The sequence below is a fragment of the Ornithodoros turicata genome, chromosome 1 (assembly GCF_037126465.1).
Source record: "Ornithodoros turicata isolate Travis chromosome 1, ASM3712646v1, whole genome shotgun sequence".
NCBI classification, from domain to species: Eukaryota; Metazoa; Arthropoda; class Arachnida; order Ixodida; family Argasidae; genus Ornithodoros; species Ornithodoros turicata.
In genome coordinates this window covers 57,924,103-57,936,940 of record NC_088201.1, presented here as the reverse complement: position 1 = coordinate 57,936,940, position 12,838 = coordinate 57,924,103, and the positions used below count along the sequence as shown (strand labels likewise).

Below are 12,838 nucleotides of genomic sequence, written 5' to 3'. Positions count from 1 at the left end.
ACGTAATTATAATGATGACCCCCCCCCCCCACACACACACACCATTTTTTCCAACACCCCTCCGTGCTTGGGATTCTGGATAAACCACTGCCCCTCGTTCATTTTCGGGGGCACTACATTAGTGCTTATGCCACTGCACTGATGTCACAATGTTATAAGCATGTGTCACTCATGGACATTCGGAATTCCTCTAAGCTACAATCACGGTGGCTACAATATGTAAATTCAGAATCAGTATATCCGAAGGGTAAGCAGCAGATGTTATCTGCAGGCTTCATGCTGAAACGCGTGTGCGCAAAACACTTCCGCCGTGGAGGGCGACGTCGTTAGTATAATCATAGACGCATGACAATTGCGGGCACATGGAGTAGTGGCAGCGACCTGAAAACGATACATTTCCTCTTTATGTATGAGTAATCAAAAATATACCTTCCTAGATGTTTCGTTGTGTCGTTTGTAAGAAGCGTTATAGTAGGGGAAGAGCTCTTGGTTGGTCACATGCAAGCCACAACGCGAGAGGTGCCGATATTCCGATTACGCGATCAAAAATTAAAAGTCTAGAACCATGCACACTTCCCCATGCAACTACTTCCCCAGCATCGTGAGACACGACACCCATGTATCCACGTACAGTCTAACGTGAAATGAGGTGCAGGAATGAAAAAGATGCCAACATACCTGCAATCCAGTGTCTCATAAGTTTGCTTCGATTTTCTGGCAGCTACCATGATGTGCAATGCACGATTTACACGTTTCGTTTCGCCATTCTCATTGCACATTGCTGCACATTTCGCAAGCGTCACGCAATCCCACGTGACCTCTTTTTGATCAGTGAAAATAATTCGCGTCATGGATATGTATGTTGATCTCAGCGCTAATCACGTTTTGCATGCTATAGAAGGAGGGGGGATCAATACTCTTTCTTTCGTGTTTTGATACCTTATTATTTTGCTACTCTCACGCTCTCACTTTGGATGGTGTCTACCAACGTTGGGTATCTCGTTTCTTGTGTCAGCGAGCAGTTGTGTTTACGACGTGTTTATCTATCGATTTGTAATGCTGTAACGTGCAAATTAGCGGACTTAAGCGGCTCTTTATTTTCCGTCGTTGTCTTTCGAGCAGCGCTAGTCGTTCCGGTGAAAACTGAGTTGAATGAATCGTCATAGTCCCAACGTATATCGCGCAGTGTTGACCAAGGCCGAGAACCAAGAATTCTGGTGAGTTATGCTTTCGTAGACTGTCTGGCTTAGCAGTGTGCTATCCACACATAGTTGCATTCTCACACGAGTAATTTGACTGAATCAAAACAGCCGAAGTGCCTGTAATAGATGTAGCTCGGTATGTGTTAGTATATTTGCACCGTTTGTAGTTCGTTCCGCGTTTAGGAAAAACAAATTCATTTGAAGTTAAGACACCGATAATGCCGCACCGTACAGTAGCATTTATCATTGTGAGACATATTTTATTTGTTAAAATTTGTCGTCATAATTGTTCAAAAATAAAAGCACAAGTCGGCATACTTGAATTGATCTCCTCGAATTGCTTACCGCGAACATCTGCAAATGTTGCGCAGGCTTTTGCACCGTACTAAGCGCAAAAGCATATCTGATTAGAATAAATATTTCAAGAGGAAGGCATTTAAGTACATTGTTATTTATAGCCATTTTCCATTCGAGTCATGTTATGTGGACTGTCGACTGAGATAGGTGTTCCTCCTTGGCCCGTGACTGTAGGATGACTCCAAAAAACGTCACAATAAAGGCGATGTTCAACTAGCTCTCCACAAGTAGCTAACTCCACATAGTAGCATAGTAGCGACATCAATACTACCTTTGGGATTTACACATTACACAATATGCTGCATTGTGCTGTGGTATGATAGCATACTGATTGCCTCACAATATGTGTATATATATGATAAGGGCCCTAAGGGCACGCTGCATGGCTTATACCCTCTGGAATGTGTATCCATACCTGGCTGCAACATTACATGTTAATGCGCAATACAATAAACATTTTGACTTTTGGCCGTTATGATACATCTTCGGCCGTAATGAGACTACCTTCGGCCGTATTGAGACTTTGGCCGTAATGAGACACTTGGGGATTAAATGATTATCGGCCGTATTGAGACTTTCGGCCTCATTGAGACATCGGCCGTAATGGGACTTCGACCGTAATGAGATACAATCATGGGGTAGAGTATCGCCCATTGCGATGAAACTCCCCATCCATCATCTCACCATCAAGTTGTTGTTGTTAATTCTTGCAGTATCAAGAGCATTATAGCGGTACTCCCTCGCGTTTCTTTACGGCGTGAGCGGAAACTCACCAGTAGCGTTGAGCGGTGATAGATCGCTCCACGGGTGCCGCACTGGAACAGCCTATGCGTGGCTTAGCAGGTCGTGGAGCGTCGACGCGTGCTGCAGACTGCGAACGCACATGCGGTCTCACTGTTGGCACAGCTCGCGTCGCATTATCAGACCACGTGGCTATGGGTTCAGGAGTGGCTCATAGAGTATAACACTGGTTGGATAAACTACGGCAGCGACACTTCGGTGGCGCAATCTTACGGCAACACCGCCTTGAGCGCATGAAACACAAGGACCAGATTACAGCTTCGCTGCCCGAACCGACCCTAAAGTAACCTCAGGGCTAAATTGGTCTGGTCAGGATGTTATTACTCATGTAGATACTACAAGGTAGACATAACCACATTAAGACACACACAATCGGATAAACCTAGCGAAACAAGTAAACATGCATGGCCTATCCCGATAATGGGCATTTCCCAATATCGCCGCTGCCTCCCTGCTACTGCCGCTGGTAAAAGTGTAGTTACCGTTGTTTAGCCTCGGAAGAACTTGAGAAGGTACACGAGAGGGCAAATATAAGTAACAAGCTCTACCTGCTGAGGAAGTTGTACCAATCGAAGTTGGGCAAGGAAGGCATGCAAGATTACATGAGGCGCACTTTGGAAATGGTGGATTTGGAATTGGAAGTTTCCATTCTATTGAAAGAAAACTTCCAATTCCTCTTAAGCGCTCTACCATTTCCAAAGAGCGCCTCATGTAATCTTGCATGTCCTCCTTGTCCAACTTCGACTGGTACAACTTCTTCAGCAGGTAGAGCTTGTTACTGATACTTGCCCTCTCGGTATGGTTAGGAAGGGAATGCCAGTGCTGCACATGCCTTTCTAACTGCATGTGCTACGTGCTCAGAAGTGGACGTCCTGAAAGCACTGGCAAATTAAGCGATTACAAATGTCACTGAGGGTTATCCTCGATGATCCTAGACGTGTGCAAATGATGGCCACGTATCGCTTCTCAGCACGGGCTAACAAACAATTAGCAGGTTAAAAACGTCAATACACTTTCACACAACAGGAACTCAACAGAACTGCAAGAGGTACGTGGTGGCCAATTTTGAACATCTGTCAATAATATGTCAAAGCTCTGGCACTCGAAAATATATTGTTTTCCAACAGAAAATGTATAGGCTATGCATTTCTATGGAGAGACAAAAGACAAATATTCAATAGATTTTCCTTTGAACAGATACGGAGAGTGCGTCCCAAATGAGCATGTGCTGTGTCCTGTGTTTTTGCACGTGCATGTTGATCAGTCGTAACCTGCGAATAATTACAGGTGGATATATGAGGTTGGTAAAAAGGTCAGTGGAAGCCAATGACTCGTATACTGAAAGTCTTTAGGGGCTACTAATTTCCTGTCTATATCACTGTGTCTGTAGACAGTTGGTGCCAATCACCCATTTACGGTCCAAAGAACGAAAAAAAAGTCCGTAGACATGCAACAGACAGGATATATATCCAATGGACAGTTCATCTATTGACACCCTATACTTTGGCCATAGTTTTTTTATTTTTTATAAGGGCAAAAACACGGGGATGAAGGACGCGCCAGGCATGTTGCTTCACAACGTAACCGGAAAGCAACTGAAGACAGTTCCGTGTTGTATGTGGTAGCGGATCTTTAATTCTAAAGGCAATTCGCGAGCGATCCATTTGAAACACATTGTTCAGTATGCGATTCTTTGATGTGATTTGAAGTTTCCTGTGGCGCAAGGGTAACGATGTGATTTGTGGTTCGTTAATGATATTAAGAAGATGTGAGCTGATTGGGCGCCTGTGTTCGGTGAAGAGTTTCCAGAATACTAAATAATCCGCGTAATTTCTTAGCAGTTCAGCGAAAGAACAGCAATGCTATCGCATCACGCTTCTCTGCATCATTACAGAGACCGCCAGTTTTTTCTCATTGTTTTTTCTTCTTTAGTGTTGTTAGAACTCCGTTTAGAGCGGATTCAAGTTTCTTTTGCATAACGAAGCATGTTGCACACAAAAGCACGTAATTTGCAAATAAAATCGCATATACGCAGGCAAGCTGGTGGACAAAATCCATGACGACGAACCCTGAGCGTAGGCACAACAACAACAACAACAAGGACACAACGCAGCACGAGCCCGTGTTGTGTTGTATTACGTTACGTGTTCACTGTTCTTCGTTATACACTATAAAGAAGATTGATTCCGCTCTAAAGGGAGTTCTAACGTTTCATTTTGTGACGTGGATACGAAACTAGTTTGAGAGAGATCGTATAATAATGCACCGACATCCATGAAAATGTGCGCTGTTGCATTTATATGCTTCTAATGTGTCACAAGGACAAACATGATTAAAAGACGCAAGAAAAATGCTTTGATACGAGGGTGGATCAAATATAAACGAGACCTTTGTTGTAGAGCGCGTTCTATCAATTGGAGCGCGCTGCCGCTTGTGCACGTGCTAGGTAGGTGGGTTAGTAGTTACGTGAGAAGCCGACCGGTCTCGTTACATTTCCTCAGTAGTCCGTCATACGATTGACGCCACAGTTCGGGACTCAAACACTGTCAAGGCCGCGTGTGTTTGCCTGGCATAAGGGATTTGTGGGTGGCAAGGTGGTTGCAATCGTTTTTTGGGACCAGCGCGGCGTTTTGCACATTGATTTCTTGCACGATCGTGGCACCATCAACGCTGCATGTTACTATGAACGTTTGAGTAAGGTTAAACTTGCTTATCGCAGCAAAACGCGTGACCAACCAACACCTAAACTGATTATCCTCCATGACAACGCAAGACCCCACACTGCAGCCGTCACATAAGGCACATAATATATAACGCAGGCGATAAGGAAAAGGTCGAAAACTATAGACCGATCTCTGTGCTTAGTGTTATCAATACGTTATATGAAAAACTGTTGTCTAAACAGATCAGCCGGTATCTGAAGAAACATAACATACTTTGTGATGCACAGCACGGATTTCGACCTGGTTTGTCAACCGCATCTGCAGTCTTGGTTGTTAGTGATGAGATACATCAGGCCTTGAATGATTCACATGTGGCTGTTGGTCTTTTTGTCGATCTGCGGAGAGCGTTCGACACTGTTGATCACTAAATCCTTCTTTATTGTTACGGCTTTCGCGGTTGTGTATGGCGTTTCTTGAAAAGTTATCTTTCTTCACGCACTATGTATACGAGTATTGACGGCGAGTATTCTGTTCCTATGCCAATTGACATTGGCGTGCCCCAGGGCTCTGTTTTGGGCCCTGTCTTGTTCTCTCTGTATATCAATGACCTTCCACTGGTGTCCGATATTTTGTCAACCTACATGTATGCCGGCGATACTTGCTTTTTGTATAGTTCCTCAAACACTTCTGATATAGGCCCTGCAATGTCTTATGAGGCCAACAAAATCGCTCAGTGGTTCGAAGCGAATCGTTTACCTTTAAACACGAGTAAGACGAAGTTTGTCATTTTCTCTAGATCATCCATCAGTAGTACTCAGATTAATATTACAGTTCAGAATCAAGCTGTGGAACAAGTGCATGAAATTAAATATTTGGGAGTGTTGCGGGACTCCTCTTTTTCTTGGAGGCCACATATTGACAAAGTCGCAAAAATATATCGCAGTCCTGTCACGCTTTATTCCTTGCTAGACAGTACTTCCCCCTGTATGTGCTACGTCAACTGTACTTTGCTCTGGTCCAGTGTCACTTGACTTACTGTGTTATCTGATGAGGCAATGCATTTACAACATACGTTGAGCGTCTATTTAAACTACAAAAGAGAGCTGTCAGATTAATAACATTCTCTAATAGTCGAACCTCATGCGTTGGGTTGTTCAGTGAATTGAATATTTTGCCTTTTCCTGATCTGATTCGAGAAAGCTGTACTTTGCTTGTCTTTTCTATTGTAACGCCCTACAATAGCTCTATATTAAAAAAATGCAGCAGAAGCAATCGAAGTGTTGCTTTACAAGATTACATTTTGTATAGGCCAAAGAATGCATATGGTACCCGTTTGACTGTGTGCTTTGGTACGATGCTGTGGAATGCCTTACCGTTTGATGTGAAGACTAGTCATTGTTTCGCCGCGAAGTTGAGAGAGCATAAACTTGCCACACCAAAATACTTGAAAATTGTTTAGTATTTCAGTTACCGCTTCAACGTTGATGTTTTTAACTGTGTGTCGATGATGTTTTTCACTCTGTGTCGCAGGAGTCCCCACTAGCATGCGCTACTGACCCTGTACCACAGTATTTCCTTTGGCTGCAATGCCTTGTGTTTTTTAAAATAAATAATAATAATCGGAAAAAAATACTAAAAAACATATGCAAAATTGAGGTAAATGAGCTGGAGCCACTGGATGGTGGTGGTGGTGCTGGTGAAAGGGCTCGCTGTTGTCGGCCCCACAGAGGTGGGCAACGTCACGACTGAGGCCCTGGGGGAATGTGCGTCCTGGACCGACTTCTAAGGGAACTGTGCCGACATATGTCTGAAAACTTATGAGGACGCCACTGGAACACCCTCCTTATAGCCCTGGCTTATCGCCTTGTGACTTTCACCTGTTTGGGCCACTCAAAGAAGCACTGGGAGGCCGACGATTCCACGACGACGGCGCAGCGGAGGAGTTTGTGTGCAACTGGCTGCAGACATAACCCACTTCTTTTTATGAAGAGGGGATAAAAAAACCTACCGACCCAAAGGGAAAAATTCGTTTCTACATCGGGAGGTAATGCAGAAAAATAATGCACGCTTGGTTTATTTCTTAGTGCAAATAAAAGAAATTATAAAATGAAAGTCTCGTTTATATTTCATCCACCCTCGTATGAGGAACGACGAGGACAAGAGCTCAGCTCAAATCGTACTATACATGACGTCTCAGGCACGAACTAATGTGGGTATTTGGGCTCGTTGGTACAGCTGCATCGTGACGTAATAACTGTGCGTATCATGGCTAGGGCCCGGAATTCTAGGCATTTCCCTATAAATGCCTATAAACGCTACAACGCAACACTTTTGGTGTTGCCTGCCTTTTTACCGACACTACTGAACTGTAGCCTATTTTAACATTTTCAGATGCCGTAAGAGCCTTTTTTAGAGGTGCAAGTGCGAGTGCGCCTTTCAAGCTCATGCTGAGTGCTGCATTTTGCTTTTTGTTTTCGCGTGTTAGCGGAGGGGGCTCAGAGGGTTTTCTGTATATTTGACCAAAAGATTTGGCCTTTCTGGACCTTTCAAGATCTTCGAGGGCAGAGAACTAACAGTAGTATTCAACATAGCGTGGTCCTAGGCTGCCTCAGCGTTCGTGCACTATAGAAGTCAAAGCTCGTACGGTAAGGTAGCCTTTAGTTCTCGTGGACGGAGCATTTTGAAGCGCCAACAACGCCGACGAACGTACCAGATTAAAGTGTCTACTTTGGTGCTTTTGAGGGCTTTGGTGCCTCCCTATTTCCATCGTTCTAGTGCCTAAATTTCCGGGCCCTATAATCATGACGTGTCTTTCGTCTCGTGTTCTTCGTGTCCGTGTAGTTTGCTCCAGGCGTACGTTAAGATGTCAGACACATTTACAATGACCAAGTAAAAGAAAACTCTAATACCCCTTACGGTATTCCCATGACACCTGCGTTTGCTACAAGTGATATTGAGGGCATGAGCAACTGCAACACATTTTTTCACAGCTCTCGCACTGCGGTTACTTTCTTTTTTTTTTTTGAAATCTCCAAGGTTGGATATAAGCAGTTTTGTAATGCTGCCACACGAAGTGTACGAAGTGTACTTTCCAACTAACAAGCTTATTGAAGACTAGGGCGTGGGACGGATGTCTGAACGGTACGATAATAAGTTATTCACGTCAATTCGAGTCCTGCAGTGCATGAACTGCTAGCGGTTATTATTTTGATTTCCCTTTCCAGTAATCTTCGAAACTCAAAAATGAGTAAGAAGAAAATAAATGGCAACTTCTGTTGACCTTCTGTGGGATTAAAGGAGGATATCGTTTGCGATGTGGCGATTTTATAACTTCGGCTTCTTGTACAACTGTGTTTCCATAGGCATGTATTTGAGGTTTCTACAAGGAACATCGCATCGGAGGTTTCCACCCACACAACGACAATAATTGTGTGAAACTATAATTGACAACCTTTGCTTTGTATGTGTGCATGTGTTTGTGAGTAATTTTTCCTTACTTTTTTCTTTTTTTCAAAGTCGAAACTGCGTAAGGGTTGCAATTTTGATAGGGAGCAATCCATAGAATTGCAGTAAACCCGCACTATAGCGAAATCGCTTATATCGAATTATCGTTTTACTCGAAGTTGAACGCGGTACTTGCCGAAATGTATGCATTTCGAACCGGATTATTCGAAGTGCACTGCCAGGCAACTACGTTGGTGCGAAGGGAGTGCCAGCGGAAGCTCCTACGGCAAACCCAACTCAGGTCTTAACTTATATTCTTTGTTTTGTTCTTTTATCACCCTATTTTTTTAATAAAAATTGACAAGCTGTCACAGCCAACGTTTGACTGCTGAATGGATCTTTATTTTGAGGCTTCTTCGCCGTTTCCGCGCGCCTCCGAGGTTACTGCAACACACCGTCTCTGTGGTAATCCCACTTTTAGCGAATTCACGCTCATATCGGAGTCTTTTCTGGTCCTGTCGACTCCGCCATAACGACGATTTGCTGTACTACCATTCTCTCTGGTTTGGTACGCGGTGGAGGGAGGCAAATGGGAGCCGGTCCCTCATATGCTGGAGAGGGGCCCCTTGATAACGCGATCCGCCCCCGGGTAGGCCGTGTCTTTGAACGCGCGGTCTATCAAACGGTCGTCGGGGCAGCATCGCTTGCGGTGATGTTTCTGGAAAAAATTTTCCTAAAATCATTTGCGCCGACACAGCGACTCATGGAAAATCCGAAGGATGGTATGCAGTTATCGGGTGAAATGGCAGTTTATTGGCAAGTCGAAGATCAACGCACGTTCTGATGTGACTGAGCGCTTTCTAGTGCCGCACTTTTCGGTTATGAATATGTTGCATCTAAAAGCAACATCCGGCATTAGTTATGGGTTTGGACGCATAAGCACACTGGATGATGTTTACAATTGTATTACAACTATTCTATGCACGTACGTTTACCATATAATCTCATATAACGTCGATCTTCCCTGTTTTCTTTTCTTTCTTTCTTTTTTACCGACATAAGCAGTGTTGAATAAATGCTTAGTACTCTTCGCTTTTATTTATGTTGATTGGCTTCACTCACAGAGTATCGATAGTATGGAGTTCCCTTTGAGTGCTACTGGAGGAGCGTATAAGTGTAACCTAATAGAAGAATTAGGCGAGCTAGTTGGTGTAACCTGTAGACATAGGATTCATTTCCTTTAGAATAAGGACGATACGGAATTCTGTTCATCAGTTTTCTGAGGCGTTGTGTGCTGCTCTCCCGTGCATGAATTGAATCCTACGTGTAAATGTAAGTACCCATGTGAACGAAGTTATGGCGCGGAGGAGTTCTTCACGAAGTTCGAACTATTTGGCGCAATAGCTAAAGCAACCCATGCAAGTAAATCAAGCAAAGGATCCCACAACTGTGCTTAGACGGGTGCGAAAGGACAGTTATGCATCAACTACCCAAGTCTTCACTTCAGATCCAACAAGTTATGACTACAATAACTTGAGTAACTGTGTCTAACTGTGTCTAACTATACCCAAGTGACCCATTCGCGTGTCATTCTCCGTGACATATATTTTCGGTGTCAACGTGACTCCGGCGACAGCCCCCACTCCTCATATATCACTCAACAACTCAGTCATCCAAACTCCGCCATTCTACAGAGTTTGTACTTTTTCTAGGCTCGTACACCAAAACCACAGGTTTCCGCGATCTATAGTAATCTGCGTACTGAGTTGCTTTACGCCAAGCCCCGTTTTTGTGGAATGTTTCCTTTTTGTTTTCTGTAAACTACAGCGCTCTTACAACGAAAACGAACAAAATAAGGCTCCTCGAACGCGTATTTTAACTGCGCTTCGTTTCCGGCAGCTTTCAGATTTAACGACCCCTCTCGGGCACCTGCATTTGCATTTGATGGATGACGAAAGCCTTCCTCTGGCACCAAGAAGCTCTGCATCATGCATGTACTGGAGGATAAGAACACCGACCTCCGCTCTGCGACTTAGTGTAAATGAGCCGTTGAGCTTATGGACTGCTGTTGCGGATAAACACGGGGTGCAAAATGCGGGGTGTATCGACACAATGGAGTTTTTCGTGGTAGATAAAGCGAAAGTCCTTCAAAGCTGAAACCCCACCGTGGATTCGAGCACCGTCATGCCGGAAGAATCTTACAGCATGCGATCCTACGACATAAACGTTAGAAACAGAAGTGTTAAAATAACACTGATACATTGCGTACTCTCCAGGGAGAGCTGTATTGTAGTCTTTGTTAAAGACTGTGTGGATGACCCGCAATGTCTGACCACATCGATTACAAAAATCTAACTGCTCTCGCCCCCAAAACAAACGCAATCTTAGTGTGTTGTCTCCCTAACTCGGTGGGCTAGGAAACGCGAATTTGAAATGACTTTGACTCGTTCATTTGCTAGATTCATTCATTTGTACTGTTGACTGAATTGGACGGGAGATGGCGAATACATACTGCGCGTACGTTTTCCCGGTGCCACTGGACTTTGGGGTCACGCGGATGACTCGGTTGGTTGTGGACGGTCATAATAACGGGGGAGGAATACACGTGTTCTCTCCAGTTCGTCCCTCGAAACGTTGGTCATAGTCGGATTATCGAGCTTTCATAATAATAACAACGAGGGACCTTTACACAGGACAACCATTGGCTGCAAAAGGTGCCCCAGAAAAGTGGTCATAAAGTGTGGATGTCATGCTAACGAGGGTCATATTAACGTGTGTCGACTGTATATACCACTTGTCACTGTGAGTGAGTGTGTATTGTCATCAAGCAAGGAACCTGTCTATGGAGGCCTGCCCTACATGTACTCCAACTCTAGCCTACATCCTAGAAAACATGCAAGTATGTACCTCTTGTGTTGTTCACTCTGTGAGACGAGCCACCGTAGATTGTGTACGCACCTTCCTAAACTTTCCCTAACCGGCAATAGGCAATGGTATTATAAATAGGCAATGGTATTGCCAACTGTACGATGGGACAAGCGTAAGCTTGTCCACATCACGCATAACCGTTGTGTTGTTGACTCTATGAGATGAGCCACAGAAGATTGTGTACTCATCTTCCTAAACGTTCCCTAACAATTTAGCGCGCTTGTTATCCGTATCTTGCCTATTTCTATCCTTGAGTCAACAACTGAGACAAGTTCTAAAACAATGCCGCATTGCTATCGCACTGAAGTGCAGCCTCCCATTGTATACTCTCGAGGAGTGCCAACACCGCTGTGCTTCACATTTAAACCACCCCGTATATATTACCAATTCCCTCGCCTGGAAAGCTTTAATCTGATGGAGAAACATGATTTCACTCACTGAAGCGGAACTTGATGATCCCGTCCACCACCCTAAAGCCTTTGCACTGCCACTGTTTGAAGAAATTTTGCAGGCCCAAACGTAAGCTTTCCTCCCAAGCCACATGCGCACATAATAGCTAATGTTATTTCTAAATTTCGCCTTGCTCCAGCAATCACCTCCATGAACAACCCTACACCTATTAAGCCAAAATTAATAGACAATTTCTGCGGCCAGAAATAGATATAATCTTTACTGCTTCTTAACTACCTACCCGATGTGGATCCCCACAGCTTGTTCAAATGTTAGACTACTTAATCCAAAATATTCTCTGAAGCATAATCACAGGTATGCAGGCACTTTACACTCAAAAATTGCACGTTTTACTGTTTCTGTGCGACTACAAAGTGCGCAGCTCCGTCTACTGGTCTCACCCCATAAATAGAATTTGCCGTTCTCCATGCCCTATTCTTCACAACAACGATTTCCTTTTACTCTCCAACCAGAAGCTATTCAGTCTTATCCATCCCTCCCGTGTTATCTGGGAAGATTTTAAGAAAAAAATCTTCCCGGGCACAGCACCGCAAGATTTAAGAAAAATCTTTCCGGAACAGCACCGCAAGCGGTACTGCCCCGACGACCTTTTTATCGGCCGCGCATTCAAAGACACGGCCCACACGGGGCCGGACCGCGTTATCCAGGGGCCCCTCTCCAAAATCTGAAGGACGAGCTCACTTTGGCATCCCTCCAGCGCGAAGGCGAAGTTCAAGGGAGACCTGAGATCTAAGAAAATATCTTCCCGGAGCAGTCGTATTGCCAACTGTAGGATGGGACAAGCGAAAGCTTGCTCACACCAATTTCAAAAATAGTACTGCTCTCGCCTTAAAAACGAAGAGCAGGATCAACTAATGCTAGGCAGGCAGTCACACGGAACTGCCTATGCCAAACATCCCTCAGGAGCCTTTATCGGGCATCAAATGGAAGGACCGCAAGCTGCTCTTATAACAAAGTTTCGTGTCTCAGCAA

At 44.4% G+C, this 12,838-nt stretch overlaps 1 protein-coding gene across 1 annotated transcript in view; it reads right to left on the bottom strand.

The window, feature by feature from the left end:
• LOC135378276 (hemicentin-2-like) overlaps positions 1–12,838 on the bottom strand; it is a 950,281-nt gene that overhangs the window by 171,016 nt on the left and 766,427 nt on the right. The gene's annotated exons all lie outside the window — the stretch shown is intronic.